The sequence below is a fragment of the Hemitrygon akajei genome, chromosome 5, assembly GCF_048418815.1.
Source record: "Hemitrygon akajei chromosome 5, sHemAka1.3, whole genome shotgun sequence".
In the NCBI taxonomy this organism is placed as follows: domain Eukaryota; kingdom Metazoa; phylum Chordata; class Chondrichthyes; order Myliobatiformes; family Dasyatidae; genus Hemitrygon; species Hemitrygon akajei.
In genome coordinates this window covers 153799924-153821332 of record NC_133128.1, presented here as the reverse complement: position 1 = coordinate 153821332, position 21409 = coordinate 153799924, and the positions used below count along the sequence as shown (strand labels likewise).

Genomic DNA, 21409 nt, shown 5'->3' with positions numbered 1-21409 from the left:
TGGTGCAGTCCCTTGTTTGGAAAGTTTCTACCCACCAGGTGAAGAGATACATAATTACTTGATAGTAGCATTTCCCATGCTTTTTGGCAGGGACCCTGTGAAGTTCACTAGATGTTTTCTCAGGGTCCCCTTGGCTGTGACTGATTTGTGAGCTGTAGCTGTACGCCCTTACTAAGGTTATGCTGGACACAAATGATACAACGGCAGCTGAATTTCTCAACATCCATGCCCATCCCTGGCCACCATAAATCCATGATCATGCTCTGCCTTCCCTGAGGCATCATTCCATGATGTAACTTCAGTAGTATCTGCCCAATACCTGGTGGTGTTACCACGACTTCTTCCTCCCTGTGTGTCCAGCTCCCATCTGGTCCCTCCCTTTCTCAGCCATTTCTCTTTCTGCTTCCTCCTCTTCATATAATTTTACTAAACTGGCTTCTGTCGTTTTTTCCCTGCACACTTGCAATTTCAATTGCCTCATGTTCCTCTGCTGCCTTTTTCGCAGTAATGTTTGGCCACTCATTTCCTTTCTGCTCCTCACTCTTTCCTATCTGCTCCTGACTCTCCCCTTTCTGGTGAGCTTTTACATTAATTATGCCACCTCTGCTGGCAGACTCACTGCTTTCAGCAGTTGTGGTATTCGGTAACCGTAATGAATACCTGCTGTTCTGCTGTTGGTGACTGCTCTCAGCCTCCCTATATTGTGAGCTCTAGAATGGTATGGGGTATGTGTAGTATGAGTTGTCCCATCATTACAACTGGTTCACTTACTCATACTGCTCACGCAGTGCAGTCTAAAGCTGCTACACTGTGGGGAAGTCCTACTACAATGGGGTCTGTTCCCTTGAAAAATATGGCACTGGCCTTCTTGTGACCCCATGGTCCTGCACCACTACTGCATTGTGGTACCTCCCTCACTGCTGCAGTTTAGGTGAAAGGAGTGAGCCACATCTGGTAATCTTAGCTTGAATGCAGAGACCAAGGATTTCTAAATATTTGTAAAAGCCTTTTCTCATCTGGCCACCATCTTACATCCTCCTGTAGGGGCATCCCTCCTTTAATCAAGGCCTGTATCCAGGCCACTAATGCTGAGAACCCTGGTATGAAATTATGACAGTAATTAAATAGACACATTATCTTCCTCACTCCCCATACGTTTACTGGTGGAACAAGAAGCTGATTGCTGAACATCTGTCATCTAACATGTACTTCCTCCCCTGGGAAATGGTGTAGCCTAGATACTGGACAGTTTGCTTTCCTATCAGAGTCTTTTGTGGACTAATTTTCAACATCTTGTATCGCAGTACCTCTAAAACACTGGCTATCACCCCTAAATGATGACCTTCATCTTCCAAAGCAAATAGTAGATCATCTACATATTGTAAGCTGGTTGACCAGAAGGGCATTAGATTGAGATTTTGCAAAGTCTGTGCCATGACCTTATGAAAAATGGCAAGGCTATTGTGGAATCCTGGGGATAATCTGACCCATTTATGCTGCTACCCACCCAGCGTGAAGGCAAATTGGTCTTAGGACTCATTAGCTAAGGGGAGCCCCCAATATTCATTAGTGATAGCTAGGACTGAAAAAATGTTATGTTCTGGAGACAGGCTATTCAGGATTGCTGCAGGGCTTGCCACAATGGGATCCAATTTCAGTGTAGTCTTATTAAGGGTGGTATAGTTTTGATCTATCGGGCTTCTTTACTGGCCATATAGGCGGGTTAATAGTTGATGCAGTTTCTCTGAGTATCCCCTAGTGATTAGTTCCTTCACTATAGCCTGTACAGCTGTCAGTGCAGCTATGCTGGTTATGTTGTGTTCTCTGTTCGCTGCCCCTTGCTTGTCCATATTATTTCTCCCTTTCTTGAATCTATAATGGCCCCTGCTCCCTTTAGGATGACTAGTCCAAGGATAGTGCCCTCATTATTTGGACAGGTCCAGAAATACATCGGAATCTGCACTCCACTGATTTTGAGTATCTGCGACAGCTTCTTTCTGCTTTCACTGTTTTCCCTCTTACCGCCTGTTCAGTTGTTGGCAAGGGTAGGTCAGTTATTGATACCTATGTCCCTGTGTCAACTAACATATCATATTGATGGCCCCCTAACAATGCTGTTGTGTACATCCATGGGTCACCAGTGCTGGCAGTGGGAGCCGCTGCTACATCTTTTCCTGACCTACTGTCTTTACTGCTTTGTGATCTGATCGAGAGTCAGATTGGCCAGACTGGGCACTGATGGGCTGAGAGACTGCATGTCAGTTGTGACTTTCACCTGTTTTTCTTTCCTCTTTTTTGCAACTCTGCCTCCAACTATGTCCCGCCCCAACCCTTTCCTGTATGTTGATGAGAGGGTCTGTCAGCCTGATGCTCTTACTTTGCTGGTGCCCCTGGAAGGAGAGAATTTTAGCTATCAGATAATGAAGGGGTGAAGTCAAGAAATGTGATTAAGCTGCAATTAGCTAACAGGGGAAGAGCCAACAATGCATATGGATGACGATGCATTTCAAAACACTGTTGTTCAAATTTTAGGAACAATCTCTCTGCTTAGTGTTTTGTAGATAGTGATTAGGGATAATAGGATAGATGTAGGTTCACATAAAGTTATGGGATTTCCGAGGCAGGCCATTTCTGCTGCCCTATTTGAATAGATCCTTCTTAAGGTTGACCTTTAATGGTACAAATTTATTTTGCCTATGAATGAACCAATCAATGCTGATTAAAATTTATTTGATGCCTGTGGTTTGGGTGTGAATCGGGAGGTGTGAAGTTTGTGTGTAGTTTCAAAGAAAGCATTGTAGATATGAAGAGTGATTGATAAGTTTGTGGTCTAAGGTAGAAGGAGTCAATTTTAGAAAACCTAGTACATTTATTTTTCAGCATAGTCCCCTCCTAGATGTGCACACTTAGTCCAGCGGTCATGGAGCATACGGATCCCTTCTTTGTAGAAGTGGTCCACAGCAGGGATGATTGATAAGTTCGTGACCTAAGGTAGAAGGAGATTAGTTATTAACTTCAAACTTTCTGCATTATCACTCAAAGAGTTAAACTGCATGTGTGTGTAACGAGAGCATCTTGGACCTCCAGGTGGTCCACAGCAGGGGTGATTGATAAGTTTGTAGCCTAAGGTAGAAGGAGATGAGTTATACAGCTCCCGTTACATGCATGTGCAGTTCAACTCTTTGAGTGAAAATGTCGACAGTTTGAAGTAAACAACTCATCTCCTTCTACCTTAGGCCACGAGCTTATCAATCACCCCTGCTGTGACCACTTCTGGAGGTCCAAAACGCTGACTTCTACAAAGAACAGATCCGTATGCTCCACGACCGCTGGACTAAGTGTATAAATGTAGGAAAAATAAATGTGTTAGGTTTTCTAAAATTGACTCCTTCTATCTTAGGCCACAAACTTATCAATCACCCCTTGTACATTGTAAATAAGGAATTGTCCTTTTATGTTTAGCACATATAATATCGAGTGCCAAGTTAGGCCAGCCAGAGCTTTCGACTGAGAGTGCCTCCATATCATGACTGCTGCACATTATGTTGTTGAAGTAAGAAGTTGCTTCATATCTACCAGTACTTTTCTGCAGTGACTTTACTCAGGCAACAACATTTGGTGTCAGGAGTGGGATACCTTCATGTGACCCAACATGTGGCTAGTAATCTTAGCAGTCTAAGTAGGTGAGTATGTTTAAAATTTGCACTCACACTTGGATCTGCTTGGGTCAGTGGTACACAGAAACATGGAGAGCTGAACTGGTAGATATGGAAATAGAGTGTGCATGTGCATGTGTGTTTATGTAAGAGACAAAACGTGTGTTAATTTGGTGAGATGGCTGGTATTGAAGGCTCGGGACTCTAGTGGGGACATATATACTCAAGTTAAGTCAAGTTGCTTTTATTGTCATTTCAACCATAACGGCTGGTACTGTACACAGTAAAAACGAAACAACGTTCCTCCAGGACCATGATTCTACATGTCCTGTTTTACTTATTGTGAGGGCTGTGTGAGTGAGTGAGTGAGTGAGTGTGTGTGAGAGAGAGAGAGAGAATGAATGAGAATACAGCAGGCATGATGGGTTCAGTTGCTCAAAACTGGCAGATTGCAGAATACATACACTGTGGTTTTAAGTATGTGCTGTTTAACTGATGCCTGTCATTTATATTTTGCGTAGTGTGGTAATTAGTATGGAGATATTTCAGGAAGAGGTTTTACCCAGATATATCTGTCAGGATGACACCTATTGAGGTCAGGCAACGTCAGTTTGAGAACGCTGAGCCAGCCCTCTACCTTGATTATGACCATTTATAAGCCCTTCACCCCTGGGAAGAAACAGAGCATTTTGTCAGAGCTGCCCCCACTTAAAGCTGCCTGTAGGAATTCAGAATTCTGGTACAAGCTTGAGGAAATGTGTGAAATTCACTAGATGCTCCCTAAAGATATATATGTGTTGGTTAAAGTGAAGTGCCGGAGGAATACGTGGGACAGGATGGCGCAGGGGGTGCAGGATTGTACATGGGCAACTAACAGGAATGCCAGCAATGAAGAAAGATATCACTCTTGCAAAGGGGAAGTGAGGCAGTGACTGAGGGGTGGTGAGAGTAACTGGGGAATGATAATGGCAGTAATTCAAAGAGCTGATGAGACAGCCATGGGTTATGCAGAACATAAATATCAAGCACCTGAGGAGTACTCAGGGTTAGATAATCCAGAGAGGGACGATCCAGTCATCCTGAAAATGATGAAGGAAGGCCTGAGCTCAGCCCATCAGGAAGTTTCAGAATTAGGGATAGTGTGGGGTCAACCTACATTGCGATCGATTCTTGGGCCAGCAAGATAGACCAAGGAAGGTGCCAGAGAAATTGTAAAGTGGCTATAGTGGATGCAGCTGCTGTGATGAAAATGAGGGTTTGTTTGTGGTTGGCAGCTGGGGTACGTGGCAAGGAACTGCTTGAATAGAGGTGGGAGGGTAAACATTGATATGCTACAGCTGTGGCCTATCAGGACATGGCCATTTAAGTAAAATTATATGAAGAAGTGGAAGCAGAATAGAAGGAGAAAGGGGGAGCAAAGGAAGGACCAGATGGGAACTGGACACATAGAAAGGAAGAGGTCATGGTGGCCCCACCATGCATTAGGCAGATACTACTGAAGTTTTATCATGGGGCGATGTATCAGGGAAGGCAGAGCTTGAAAATAACCTACTGGCAGGCCTGTGGTGGCCAATGTTGGGTGGGGATGTTGAGGAATTCTGCCACCGTTGCATCATTTGTGCCCAGCATAACCCCGGTAAACACATAAAGCTACAGCTGGCAAATCAGCCACAGCCAAGGGGACCCTGGGAAAACATCCAGGTGGACTTCATGGGCCTCCTGCCAAAAAGAAGGGGTAAAGCTACTGTCAAGTAATTATGGATCACTTCACCCGGTGTGTAGAGCCTTTCCAAACAAGGGACTACACCACCAGTATCGTTGAATTGATTCTACTGTAGTTCAGGAAATCCTCTCAAGGTGTGGAGCCCCAGTTCAGGTGGATTTGGATCAGGGAGCACATTTCACAGGGAAAGTGATGAAGGAAATGTGCCGACTGTTAGGGATCCGAAAATGATTCCATGTACCCTACCACCCTCAGAGTTTAGGAATGGTAGAAAGGATGAACTGAACAATCAAGAATGCCTTAGCCAAAGCTATAGTTGAGACAGGAAAGACATGGGTTGATATATTCCCAGGAAACATGATGAGATTATGAGTAACCCCAAACTGAATGCTGGGCCTCAGCCCCTGTGAATTAATGATGCTGCGAGCAATGTGACTCCCTTATGGGGTAATTACAGTTTGTGGTGAGCCTGGAGCTTATAGGGATAGAATGACACAGTATGTGAAAGACCTTTGTAACAAACTTGAAGAACCAAGCAGAACAGCAGCAGCACATTGTTCAAAGACAGCAAAAGGAAAAGGGGATTGTCCTCCCACAGCTGGGTGACTAAGTCATGGCAAAAGTGGGTAAGACCATAGATGGTGCTTTTAACAAGGAACCTAATTAACAAGCAGCCAGTAGAAATACTGGACTCAGGTTAAACTGTAGGACTCACCTCTAGTTTCTCCCACAGAAAGAGTGGGGATTATATGTTTCCAATAGCCGTGTAATTACTGAGCATTTAAGAGACAAACAACAGCCTGCCACACCAGACTTGACCACAGTTAATGGAAACACATCCAAAGGAAACGTGAAGGCAGAATACACAGAGACCATGACAGAAATCTGTGAATAGCAAACTAAAGTGTGATGGTGACGGTACTCTGTAATAACAACCAGTTGCTGAATGTAGATGATTAGTTGATTTGCATAGAAGAAAAAAGATATTGGGGAAGGTAGATGGGGAGGGATTTAACTTAAAGCAGACTAAAGGTTCCACAACTTCTACAGAGTGGCAGACTGAGAAAGATTGCACATGGCATCAAAAGGCAATTACTCTCAGACTGAATGGGGAGTGAATACAAATAAGCTGGGCCCTTCCAGCAGTTGGGCTAGTGAATGACTGTACATTGATGAGAGGGCTTGTCAGCTTGATGCTATTACCTTGCTGGTGTCCCTGGAAGGAGAGAATTTTAGCTATTAGATAATGAAGGGGAAAAACGAGGAATGTGATTAAGCTGCAGTCGGCCAACAGGGGAAGAGACAACAGGCATACGGACGACAATGCATTTCAAAACACTGTTGTTCAAATTTATGGAGCAATCTCTCTGCTTAACATTTAGTAGATAGTGATTAAGGATAATAGGATAGATATAGATTCACATAACGTAATGGGGGGTGTGGATTTCTGAGGTGAGCTATTTTTGCTGCCCTATTTGAATAGAACCTCCTTAAAGTTGGCCTTTCCTGGTACAAATTTATTTTTGTCCAGGAGTGCCATTGTTGGGGCGATTTTTGAGTTTAGCACATTTATGTCTAGGAAATGAGTTTGGCCACCAGTGTTCAAGTCTGACCTTTTGACTGAAAGTGCTTCCAAATGATGCCTGTTGTACTTAGTGTTGTCCAATAAAGAAGCTGCTTTGGACCTACCAATACTTTTTTCCGATGACTTTATTCCCGTAAAAACAGAAGGCATCCCATTCCTGACACTGAATGTTGTTATGTGAATAAAGTCCCTGGAGGAAAGTACTGGGATATACGAAGAGCCTTCTTTACTTGACAACACAAGGTACGGCAGGCATCATAGGGAGGTCTGGCTGACTAATGTGGGCATGATATTTTATGTGCTAAACACTAAAGGGCAATTCCATATTTAAAGGATATCTACAATGCTTTCTTTGAAACTACACACAAACTTAACAACTCTCGATTCGCATCCACACAACAGACATCCAAATGAATTTTAATCAGCATTGCCTAGTCTGGGATTCACAGCTTTTAGGAACCTATTGTTCAGAATTGCAGTCCACAGTTTATACTCAAAGACCGATGGCCTAAGTCATTTGCTAAATGCAAACGTGCTAAACCCAAAAATCGCTCTAACAGTTTGCACTTGCAGAAATGTTATCATGAGGGGCCTGCAGAATCATTGCTCCCAATCCAAATAGAAAGCCAAATCCTAATGAATGATCTCAATCTAAAATGTCAACGCTTCATTTGCTACATAAATGCCACCTGACCCACTACAATCCTTCAGCTTCCCACTATATTGCTTCAAATTTCCTGCATCCATAGTCTTGTGACTCCAAACAAAATGATTCCCACCACAGTACAAATTCTAATACAAAAATGTGCAACTCTAGACATTTTTCTAGTCAAAAACATGCCCCCTCTGACCCTCACCATTTTTTATCGAAGCTCCATAGAAAATATTCTATATAGATGAATTACAGCTTATGGCAACTGCTCTGCCCATGACTGCAAGAAACTGCATAGAGTTATAAACATAGTTCAGCATATCACAGAAACCAACACCCCTCCCTGGACTCTGTTTACACTTCTTATGGCTTGAATTGAGCAGCCAGTATAATCAAAGATCCTACCCAGACCTGTAGGATAGAAAATATATAAGCCTGAATGTCGATAACACTAGACTCAAGGACAGCTTCTGTCGCACTGTTATAAGTCTATTGAATGTTTCCTTAATGTGGTAAGATGGACTCTTGATCTCACAATCTACTATGTTGTGACCTTACACCTTCCTGTCTAGCTGCATTGCACTTACTGTGTGCTGATGCATTTTATTCCGTACTCAGTTATTGTTTTACCTTGCACTACCTCAATGCACTGTTATAAAGTATTAATCTGTATGGATGGTATGCAAGAGAAGTTTATCACTGTATCTTGGTACATGTGACAATAATACAACTAATTAATTTAAAGTAAGACACCAATGTTAAACTGCATGACTCCAGATGACACATAATAATCTCTTATTATGTTCTTTGCAGGACTATCTTAACACATAAATGAATGGATGCCTGAGTCATTCAGGACATCTGGGCATATTAGGTGAGGATAGAAATCTATCTTTGTATTTCTCAAAGTGGTGAGGATTCTCACAACTGGAAGAGACAAATAGAGCCATTTCTTGCTAGGTTCATCCGATGATGTTTCTTGGAGCCCTGCCCAGCCCCTCTTGCACTTCACCAAAAATCTGTCTTGGCAGATAATATAAAAGAGGACATGAAAACTTTTTCACATATATAAGGAGTAAAGGAGAGGCAAGAATGGACTTTGGAATGTGTGGAAATGATACTGGAGAGGTAGTAATAGGGAACAAAGAAATGGCAGATGAACTAAATAAGTATTTTATGCCAGTTTTCACCATGGAAATTACCAATAGCAGGCTAGAAATTCAGCGGTGTCAGGGAGCAGAAGTGTGTGTAGTTGCTATTGCTAAGGAGAAGGTGCTTAGGAAGTTGAAAGGTTTAAAGATAGATAAGTCACCTGGACCAGATGGACTACACTCAGAGTTCTAAAAGAGGTATTTGTAGAGAATGTGGAGGCATTAGCAGTGATCTTTCAAGAAATCACTGGATTCTGGAAAGGTACCAAAGGATTAGAAAATTGCAAATATCACTCCACTCTTTAAGAATGGGGGTGGTGGAGGTGGGGGAGGGAAAAGACAGGAGATTATAGGCCACTTAGCTGGCTTCAGTGGTTGGCAAGATGTTGGAGTCCATTATTAAGGATGAGGTTTTGGGGTACTTGGAGGCACATGATAAAATAGGCTGAAGCCAGGATGCTTTTCTTAAGGGAAATCTTGCTGGAAAGATCCGTCAAAATTCTTTGAGATTCAGATTCAGGTTCAGTTTTATTTATCATATACAGTACTGTAAACATTGAAACATTCTGTGAAATGCATCAGTTGCATTAACACCCAAGGATATGCTGGGGGCAGCCCACAAGTGTTGACACACATTACGGCACTAACATAACATGCTCACACCGTTCAGGAGAACAATCGTAGCAACAACAACAGCAAAACAAACATCTTCTTCCCTGCCAATACACTCATCTTCTCTCTCTCTCTTACACACACACACACACACACACACACACACACACACACACACACACACACACACACACACACACACACACACACACACACACCCCCCCCCCCCCCCCCCCCCCCCCCCCCCCCCGTCATTGTCACAGACACACACACACCTCCAATCCCAGGACAGGCTTACTCTGGGCCTCCAGTCTTCCAGTCCTTGGTCCAGGACTTTCAGACTTGCAAACATTGTGCCTCCAACTTTGCACCAAATAACAGGCAGGATAGACAAAGGAGAGTCACTAGATGTTGTTTACTTAGATTTTCAGAAAGCCTTTGACAAGGCGCCGTACATGAGGCCGTAAAACAAAATTCGAGCAATGGTATTACAGGAAAGATACCCATAGCTAGAAGATTGGCTGATTGGCAGAAGGCAAAAAGTGGGAATAAAGGTGGCCTTTTCTGGTTGGCTGCTGGTGATTAGTGGTGTTAAGCAAGGATTGGTGTTGGGTCTGCTACTTTTAATATTATATGTTAGTTATCTGAATGACAGATTTGCTGGCTTTGTGGCCATGTTTGTGGTTAGGTAGATGGGCAAGTATTGTTGAGGACGTAGGCAGTCCGCAGAAAGACATGGGCAGATTGGGAGAATGGACAAAGAAGTGACAGATGAAATACAGCATAGGGACTGTATGATCATGCACTTTAGGAGAAGTAAAATAACTTAGACTCTTTTCTAAATGGGGAGTGAATTCTGAAATTGAAGATGCAAAGGATCTAGGGAGTCCTAGTGCAAGATTCCCTAAAGGTTAACTTGCAGTTTGAGTTGGAAGTAAAAAAAATCAAATGCAATGTTAGCATTCATTTTGAGAGGACTAGAATATAAAAGCAAGGATGTAATGCTGAAACTTTATAATGCATTGCTCAGATGCATTTGGAGCATTGTGAGCAGTTTTGGGTCCTATATCTATGAAAGGATGTGCTGACATTGGACAGGGTCTAAAAGAGGTTCACAAAAATTATCTTGCAAATAAAAGGGTTATCATATGAGATTGTTCAATGGCTCTGGGCTTGTATTCGATGGAATTTGGAAGAATGAGTGAGATCTCATTGAAATCTACCTAATATTGACAGGGCTAGATAGAGTGGATATGAAGAAGATGTTTCCATTAGTGGGAGAGTCTAGGAGCAGAGGGCACAATCTCAGAATAGAAGGATAACCCTTCAGAACAGAGATGAGGGGGAAGGCAAGAGAAAAGAGTTGAGAAGGAAAAGAAATCAGCCATAATTAAATGGTGGAGCAGACTTAATGTGCTAAATGGCCTAATTAGAATAATTCTGCTCCTGACAGGCCTTACAGTTGTAATATGAACAAAGTCACTAGAGAGATGCAACTGTTAGATATAAAGTAATCTTTTATTTGACAAAATGAAACACTCTCTGAAGGAAGAGGCCTGTTTGACCCAATATTACAAGACATTTTATATGCTAAAGATCAAAGAAAAATTGTATATTTACAATATATCTACAATGCTTCCTTTGAATTACATATAATTTTCACACTTGCTTCTTCCAACCCACACTCCAAACATCCAAAAGGAATGTTAATCAACATTGTCTTGTTTTTCAATTACCTGCGGTCCACGGCTCTAGGAACCTATTGTTCAGGGGGTGCATTTTAAACTTAATCTACAATCCATGTTCAGATCTAAAGATTGGTTGCTGAAGTTAATATTTTGCTATTTTGCCTAACTCCAGAATACTCCCTAACAGTCCCTCCTCTTGGCCTTCTTGGACAGAAATAAATTTGTTCCAGGAAAGACCAGACTTTAAGCAGGGTCTAATCAAATAGGGCTGCTTTGGAACCCCTCCCCAATTACTCTATGTGCATCTACATCTACGCTACCACTCCTAATGGTTATCTCCAGGACTCTAAGCAGAAATTTGATCAAGTCTTTATAATGCAGCTTCATCATTTGTATGCCTTCCTTCCCTGCTGGTCAATTGTAGTTCAATCACATTCTTTATCTTCACCCAACACACACAAAATGCTGCCTGGACTGCTGCATTTTGTGTGTGTTGCTTGAATTTCCAGCATCTGCAGATTTCCTCATGTTTGCTTTATCTTCACCCTTTCATTTTCTTATAGCTAGAATTCTGCTGTGGCTATCAGTGGTTACTTTCTGGTCTGGGGTACCAGCAAGGTAAATGTATCAGGCTCACAGGCCTTCTCATCGATGTACAGGAGGGGTTGGAGTGGTCTCTATATGAATGACTGCAAGGACCTCGACCCATTCCAGACTGTTCAGTCAATTGCTGTCCCATCCATTGAGAGGGCCCAGCTCACTTACATTCACTCCCCATTCAGGCTGGGATGACTACCTTCAGGTACCATGTGCAATTTCTTCTTTTTCTCAGTCTTCCATGCTATCAAAGTTGTGGAACCTGATGTTTCTGCTGTGACTCAAATCCCTTCCTATCTGTTTTCCACAATATTTTTTTCTATTCTATGCTGTACTACTAATCATCTGCCTTCAGCAACCAGCCTTATTACAGAGTACCATTACCATTGTACTATTCACAGCTTGCTGTCATGCTCTTCCAGTGTCTCATGCCTTTGTGTTGGATGTGGGTCTGCTTCCATCAGCTGTGGTCAGGTCTGATGCAGCCAGCTGGTGTTCATCACTTGGGTTCTTTTCAATGACACTGTTACCAAGTACACTTGATCTCTTGCTCTGTTTGTGAGGGTGACAAGAAGGTGGGTTATACAGTTTAACCTGAGTCCAGTGTTTCCACTGGCTGCTGCAACTGACAAGTGTTATTCATCTAGAACACCACCTGTGGTTATATCCACCTGGGAGTGAAACCTGTCCTTTCAACCAGCTCCTTTACCATGACTTGGTCACCTGGCTATAGAAGGGCTGTCTTCCCTCCCTCAAACTCCCTCTGGTCTGCAATATGTTGCTGTTGCTTTGCTTGATCTCTCAATGTGTTACCTGGTTACAGTGGTCCTTCACATCTCCATGTAATCTTACTAAATTCACAGTTGTAGTTTCTTTTTGTGCTATTATAATTTCTATTGCTTCTTGTTCTTCTGCTGCCCTCCTTGCACTGATGTCTGTCCACTCATTCCCTTTCTGCTCCTTACCATCCTCTTTCTGGTGAGCTTTTACTTTAAACACTGCTACCTCCTCAGGCAGCTGCACTACTTCTAATAGCTCCTGACTGTGCTTGGCCCCTCCCCTTGGGACCTCCTGGTATGATTCCCACCATTGCTCTGTCTCTCCTCTCTGCTTGGGGCTGCTGTTTCTCTGTGTGCCATGTTAGTTGCTTTGCAGATTACACATGTTGGTGTCCCTGTCTTGCCCATGTTATTTCTCCTTTTGTAGAGTCTATGATAGCACCTGCCTTACACAGTGTGTCCATCCCCAGGATAGTGCCTTCATTGTTTGAGCACACCCAAAAATCTGCAGGAAGCTGCACTCCCTCAATCTCAAGTATCTGTGGCTGAATTCTCTCTATCCTCATTGTTTCACCTGCTGCACTGGAAATGTAAGTTACTTCTCCAGTCATGGGCAAAGGCAGATCAGTTATCAATACTGTTGACCCTGTGTTCATTAACATTTGACATTGCTGGCCCCCTAATAAATCTCTTGTATACATCCATAGATGACCACCACTGGCAATAAAGGCTGCAGTCAGCTGCTTGTCTGACCTCACCAGTTCTAATCGGAAAGAGACAGTGCCGCTGTGGATTCTGCCCGCTTTGGTGAGTGATTTTCGCATTTTCCTCTTTTTTCAGGGCATTGCCTCCAACCATGGCCTGAGAAGCCACAGTTGTAATAAATCATCTCCTGTACCCTCCCATGTCTATTCCAGTTGTTTCTTGCTACATGATCCAGCTGCTGGCACACAAAGCAAGTTCTCTGTGATGTCACAGGAGCTACATTACTATAGCCACTTTACGACTTCTCTGGTCTATCACACTGCCCATGATACTATCGCGGAGTAGGTCAATCCCACCAGTACCCCCAAATTTGAAACTTCCTGGTGGCCTTCCTTTTCAAGGAGACTCCTTCATTTTCAAGGAGACTGGGTCATCCTTCCCTGGATGAACCATCCCTGAATATTCCTCATACGTTCAATATTTACGTCCTGCATAATCCGTGGCTGGCTTATCAGTTCTTTGAATCACTGCCATTATTGTTCCCCCTGTTATTCTCACTTCCCTCTTGTAGCTGCCTTGCTTTCCCTTTAAATATGCGATATCTCTCTTTATTATTGGCATTCACTGCAGATACCCATGCACCATCCTGCACTCCCTGGGCTATACTGTCCCATATATTCATTGGGCACTGCTGTTACGAGTGTGTGTACATCTCTGGGGTGCATCTAGTGAATTTCAAGCATTTTCTTGAGCTCATGCCAGAATTCTGAATTCCCACATGTGACTTTAAGTGAGAGTAGCTCTGACAAAATGCTTTGTTTCTTCCCAGGGGTGCCCTTTGGCTCATACAGGAGAATGAGAAGCTGATAGATAAAAGCTATGGGGAGGTAGCCACCCATAAGTTGCAGGAGGCAGGTTGCTGGGTGACTGTCACCCCTGGGAAGAAACAAAGTGACTGATGCGAGATAAGAGAGGCTATTGAGAGGAGAACAGTATGCTGATTGTTGGTGAGATCTGTATTGTACGAAGGGGAGAATGGCAGGCTGAAATTGGAGAGTGCTGTATTGCACAGAGGGGAGGGCAGTAGGCTGATAGTTGGTGAGATCTATATTGCACGGAGGAGAGGATGACAGGCTGATAATTGCTGAGCGCTGTATTGCACAGAAGGGTAAATGGTAGGATGATAATTGGTGAGTACTGTATTGCAAAGAATTCCACAGATTCATCACACTCTGGCTAAAGAAATTCTTCCTCATCTCCATTCTAAAAGGACAGCTTCTCTATTCCGAAGCTGTGTCCTCTGATCTTTGACTTTCAAGACCTTTCAACATTCGAAAGATTTCAATGATTTACCCTCAATTCTTCTGAATTCTACTGAATATAGGCTCAAAACCATCAAATGATCTTCGTATGACAAGCCATTTAATCCTGGGGTCATTTTCATGAACCTCCTTTGAAGCACCTCCAGTTTCAGCACATCCTTTCTAAGGGGCCCAAAACTGGTCACAATACTCCACATGAGGCCTCATCAGTGCTTTATAAAGTCTCAACATTACATCCTTGCTTTGATCCTGGTTATTATCTTCCAGAATTCTATAGATTCTACAACTATCTCTGTGAATTGTTGGGTGGCAAATATGACCCCAATATTTAAGAAAGGAGGGAGAGAAAGAAGGTTTAGCAGCTTTAGCCTTACATTAGTAGTGCGGAAAATGCTGGAATCTAAAATGGATTGATAATATATGGAATAATACACTCAGTGGCCACTTTATTAGGTATCCTGTACCTAATAAACTGGCCACTGATTGTATGTCCATGGTCTTCTGCTGCTGTAGTCCATCCTCTTCAGGATTTGGCATTTGGAGATACTCTTCTATATACCACTTGTTGTCATGCATGGTTAATTGAGTTACTGTCGCCTTCCTGTCAGCTTGAACAGTCTGGCCATTCTCCTCTGACCTCTCATTAACAAGGCATTTTCACCCACAGAACTGCCACTCACTGGATACTTTTTTTGTTTTTCACACTGTTTTCACACTTCACACTATTCTCTGTAAACTCTAGAGCAGCCTTTCTCAACCTTTTTACCCTGGAGGAACACTTGGAATAATTTCAGGTCTATGGGAATCCCTGCATAAAAATTATTTTAGCTACAGCTCACAGTAAGTTGTTGATATAATAATCCAATACTCCTTTAAGCAGAGAATGAATTTTTAGCCAAACTTTCTAGAAAAAAACAGGTAGTTACGCTTAGCTTACCTTTCTTGAAATTCTTGAAGTTAGTCTCTTTCTTTCCCTTTCATAAATTTTAAAAACTCATGAGGCAAATATAATAAATTTCTGTTAAATAATCGGCTTAAGCCTAAATGGGATTTAATTTTTCTTAAAGTAAGCTCCATGGATTTAATTTAAATAAAGGGTGCAAATTGTTTTTAATTAATGCTACTTACATGAAAATTGATTGACAATGTTGAACAGTAAAGTTACTAAAAACTATAAGCCAAAGAAATATGAATGAAAATATATCCCAAGACACAGTTTTATACATGACTTTGAAAATACATTTTCTTACTAAGTGATGTGATCAGTCTCAAATATAAGCCTAGTATGTGAAATCTATGCTTATTTGTTGTTGCATTAATATTCAATTCTGGGTTGAACTTGAGAAAAGTACACACACATTTCACTCTCAACATGTTCACACATGTAAGAAGTTGAAAACAACAGCAAAGTGTTCATTGCTCTCTTATGAATGGCAGAACACTCTTCTTTCACAGGACTCCAGTACTTGTCCAGGGCAGGCCAGTAAATCTCATCAGGAAGGAGAGGCTGATGTCACAGCCTGAATTGGGCAAGTCTGTTCAATGCTTGGAAAACGTACTTCATACTCCTCATCAGCCCACTGTCATCCCCTCTGTGCAATACAGTACTGACCAATTATCATCCTACTATTTACCCTTCTGTGCAATACAGCGCTCAGCAATTATCAGCCTGTCATCCTCTCCTCCATGTAATATAGATCTCATCAACTATCAGCATACTGTTCTCCTCTCAATAGCCTCTCTTATCTCGCATCAAAAACTGAGAATAAACACAGTCCTACTACACACTGTCGTACTGGACTGTCAGACCTCTAACAAGATTGTTAATGGGGCTGCTCTGTAAATGCCCATCACTGTGAGCACCAGCATAGCATGTAGTTCAAAAGACCATGATCTCTTGCTTAACCACTAGTGACCTCTTGCAGAACCCAATGTTCCATGGAACCCTGGTTGAGAAACCCTGTTCTAGGACTGTTGTACGTGAAAACCCCAGCAGTTTCTCAGATCCCGTCTGGTACCATCAATCATTCCATGGTCAAAGTCAGTTAGATCATATTTCTATCCCATTCTGTTGTTTGGTCTGAACAAAACTGAACCTCTTGACCATGTCTGCATGCATTGAGTTGTTGCTACATGATTGGCTGGTTAAATATTTGCATTAACAAGCAGGTGTATAGGTGTACCTAATAAAGTGGCCACTAATTGTATATAGAGCCGAGTCAGCATGGGTTTATGAAATGAAGATCTAATGACTAATCAGGTGAAACTCTTTGAGGATGTGAGTTGTAGAACTGATGAGGGGACACCAATGAATTTTGGAATTTTTGATAAACTCCCATAGGGAACATTGATTCACAAAGTTAGACTGTAAGGAAGTGGGGGTGGGGGTGAAATATACTGCCATGCCTGAGAATTGTTATTAGATAGAAAACAAAGAGTAAGAATAAATGGATCCTTCTGAAGTTTACAGGCTGAAACTTCGGGATAATCACAAAGATCTATGCTTGAGTCATAGAATCAGGTTTATTATCTCTGACTTGGGCTGTGAAATTTGCTGTCTTGCAGTATTAGTGTAGTGTAAGATATAAAAAATTAATATATGTTACAAAATTAAGTAGATCAAAAGACAAATAATAAGTTTGTGTTTATGGGATCCCAGACTGATGATGGAGAGGAAGAAGCTATTTTTTAATTGATGAGTGTGTGTCTTTAGGCTCTTGCACTTCCTCTCTGACAGTAGTTATGAGAAAAGGGCATGCTCTGGATGGTGAAGCTCCTTAATGATGGATGCCTTCTTGAGACAACACCTCTTGACAATGTCCTTCTTTTCTTTTCTCCTTTTATTGCCTTCTTTTCTCCTTAATAAACAGCTTCGGTCTTGGTAGGGGTTAGATTCTTTTTTTTTGGTAATAAATTAGTATATTTCAATATAACTATTGATGAACTTAAATTAATACAGGGTAATGAGATTGTTATCATGAACAGATATAATATAATTGGTAGTTTTAAAAAATCTTTTTTGACCTTTTATACATACTTTCTTGTAATCTGTATTCTTCTATGTAGAAACTAATAAAAATATTGGAAAGACAATGTCCTGTCAATGTTTTTTTTTCACACAAAGTGTCAAATCTTCAAAATTCTCCATCGGGGGGGGGGGTGGTTGTGGAGTGCAATTCAAAGCAGATTTATGGATTTATGGATACAAAGATCAAATGAAATTGGGATATTGGAGGAAAATGTTGCTGAGGTACAAGATGATAGAGGTACAGGTAAGGATGTGTAACCTTTTTGATAAGAGTGGTTGTAACAGCAGTATTAGAGGTGATATTCCCAGAGAGGCCATATGGGTAGAATTTAGAAAAAAGGAGAGGGTCACTCTAGTGTGACTTTATTATAGCCCTCCTTCCCATAGTCAGCAGGAACTTGAGGAGTAGGTGTTTAGAGAAATTGTTCAAAGTTGTATGAATAATAGAGTTGCAATAGTTTGGGGTTTTTATATCTCCAGTATTGACTAAACCACCCAGAATGTTAAAGGCCTATACAGGGTAGAATTTGTGAAATTTGTCCAGGAAAGTTTCCTGGGTAAATACATGAACTGGCCTGCATGGGAGGGTGCAATATTGAACCTCCTCTTAAGTATCAAGGCAGTGAAGTAACTGAGGTGGCAGTAGAGTGCACTTTTGCTCTAGTGACCATTATGTTATTAGTTTTAAGACAGTGAAGGAAAAAAATAGGACAAGTCCACAGGTTAGGATGTAAAACTGAAGCAGAACTTATTTTGAGGATATTAGACATGATCTAGTAGACATGAGGAAATCTGCAGATGCTGAAAATTCAAGCAACACACACAAAATGCTGGTGGAACACAGCAGGTCAGGCAGCATCTATAGGGAGAAGCATTTTGTGTGTGTTGCATGATCTAGTAGAGGTCAGTTGGGTAAGCTTATTTGAAGGAAGAGGAATGAATGGCAAGTGGGAGACCTTTAAGAATGTGATTCAAGTGTTCATGAGTAGCATGTTCCTGTTAGTATGAAGGGTAAATGTAAAGTTTTGGGAGTTCTGGCTAACAGGAGATATTGAGGCTCTGGTCAAGCAAAAGAAGGAAGCATACATTGGACTTAGGTCAGGATCAAGCAAATTCCTTGATTAGTATAAAATTTAAGAACAGTCTTAAGAGGGAAATCAGGAGGATAAAGAGAAGGTATGAGATGGATCTGGCAGGTGAAGTTAAAGAAAATCCCAGGAGAGTCTATAGCTATATTAAGAGTGAAAAGGTGGCTAGGAAGAGATCAGCAAGGCTGTATGTGTCTCGAGCCGCAGGAGATGGGTGTGATTTTTAATGAATATTTCTCCTTAGTGTTTACTGAGAAGAAAGTCATAAGATCATAAGACCATAAGATATAGGAGAGGAATTAGGCCATTTGGCCCATTGAGTCTGCTCCACCATTTATAGTTGTATGAGAGATAAGGAAAACAAATGAAGATGTTTTTAAGGATAATCATACTATCAGGTTGGAGGTATTTGCAGCCTTACAGTGCAGTAAGGTAGACAAATCTCCAGGGCCTGACCAAGTGCATCCTGAGACTTTGCGGGAGGCTAGAGAAGAAATGGCAGAGTCCCTAGTGAGAATATTTACTTCATGGTTAGCCACTTGTGAAGACTGAAAAATGGCTTCTGATGTTCCATGATTCAGAAGAGTAGTAAGGATAAAGCCAGTCAGCCTGACATCAGTAGTGGGTAAGTTACTGAAGGGAATTCTGAGGGACAGGACCTACCAGCATTCGGATGATCAGATTCTCATTAGGAGGAATGCACTCAAGATGCTGGAGGAACTCAGCAAGTCAGGAGTCATTTATGGAGGGAAATAATAGCCTCTTCTATTGCACAAAGAAGTCAAGCTAAGGTTACCTCATATTCTGTCCAGGTATCCTCCAATCTGATGTCATGAACATAGATTTCTCTGAATTCCGGTAATTTCTCTTCCTCTCCCCTCTTTTCTTTCTTCATTCTCCATTCTAGTTACCCTTTTACTTTTCTTTACTTGCCTATTACCTCCCATTGGTACCCTTCCTCCTTCCCTTCCTTACATGATCTACTGTCCTCTCATATTAGATTCCTTTTTCAGCTCTTCCACTTATCACCTGCAGCTTTTTACTTCATGCTCACCACCATCCATCTTGCCCTTCATTTGGTCTAATTTATCACCTGCCAGTTTGTATTCCTTCTCCTCTCCCTACCTTCCTATTCTGGTTTCTGCCTCCTTCCTTTCCACTCCCGTTGAAGGGTCTCAGCCCAAAACACTAACTGGTTATTCCTCTCTATAGATGCCACCTGACCATCTAAGTTCCTCCAGTGTTTTATGTGTTGTTCAAGATTTACAGTATCTGCGGAATCTCTTGTGTTCCTGATTAGAAGGAATTGGCGTGGCTATGTGTGTAGGAAGTCGTGATTGATGAACCTGTGGAGTTTTTTGAAGAAATAGCCAAAAAGATGAATGAAGGTATGGCAGTGATGTTGTCTATTTGCTTATTAGCAAGGCCTTGAACAAGGACCCATATTGTTGGCTATACTTGAAAGTTATGTAGGTCTTATGGAATCTGGGAAGAGCGAGTTAGATAGATTCCAAATTGGCATGGAGGTATGAAGTAAGGTGTACTTAAAATTGTTTCTCAGAATGGAGGTCAATGACTAGTGGTGTGGTTCAGGGGTTGATGTTGGGACCCTTATTATTCATTACTTATGTAAGTGAGTTTGAAGTGAACGCACAAGCTTTGATGGGTAAATTTGCAGATGACATGAAATTAGGAGATGTTTATGATAGTAAGGAAGGTTATCATACATTTCAAGAATATCTTGGTCGTTTAGGGAAATGAACCGAGGAGAGGCAAATGAATTTTAATACAAGTAAATGTGAGGTGATGCATTTTGCAAAGTAAAGTTACCATGAGAAATACTATGAATAGCAAGCCACTATGGAGTGTAATGGAATCACAAACAAGAGAAAATCTGCAGATGCTGGAAATCCAAGCAATACACACAAAATGCTGGAGGAGCTCAGCAGGCCAGGCAGCATCTATGGAAAAGTGCAGTCAATTTTTCAGGCCGAGACTCTTCCGTAGGACTGGAGAAAAAAAGATGAGGAGTAGAGTTAAAAGGTGGGGGAGAGGTGAGGGAGAAACACAAGGTGATAGGTGAAATTGAGAGGGAGGGGGTGAAGTAAAGAGCTGGGAAGTTGATTGCTGAAAGTGATACAGGGCTGGAGAAGGGGGGTATCTAACAGGAGTGTAATGGGACAGAAGGATTTAGGAATATAAGTGCATTGTTCATTGAAAGGGGAATCACAAGTAGACAGGGTGGTGAGAAGGCTATTTAACATGCTGGCCTTCATCAGTCAGAGCATTGAGAATAGTAGTTGGGACATTATGTTATAGTTGTCTAGCTCATTGCTAAGGCTGCACTTGGAATAGTCACCCTATTATAGGAAAAATGTAGATAGAAACATATAAACATAGAAAACCTATAGCACAACACAATACGGCCCACAATGCTGTGCCGAACACATACTTACTTTAGAAATTACCGAGGGTTACGCTTAGCCTTCTATTTTTCTAAGTTCCATGTACTTATCCAGAAGTCTCTTAAAAGACCCTATCATATCTGCCTCCACCACCATCGCCTGCAGCCCATTCCATGCACTCACCACTCTCTGTGTAAAAAAACTTACCCCTAATATCTCCTCTGTGCCTACTTCCAAGCACCTTAAAACTGTGCTCTCTCATGTTAGCCATTTCAGCCTGGGAAAAAGCTCTGACTATTCACACGATCAATGCCTGTCATCATCTTATACACAAACTGGAAAGAGTGCAAAAAAGATTAATGAGAATGTTACCAGGACTCGAAGGCCTGAGTTATAGGGAGATGTTGGCCAGGCTAAG

At 41.8% G+C, this 21409-nt stretch overlaps 1 protein-coding gene across 1 annotated transcript in view; it reads left to right on the top strand.

The window, feature by feature from the left end:
- Positions 1-21409, top strand: part of LOC140728338 (inactive phospholipase C-like protein 1) — a 315913-nt gene that overhangs the window by 40792 nt on the left and 253712 nt on the right. Inside the window, exon 2 of the mRNA XM_073046922.1 lies at positions 13151-13250. The gene's annotated coding sequence lies outside the window, so the exon portion shown is untranslated. The remainder of the gene's footprint in view (positions 1-13150; positions 13251-21409) is intronic.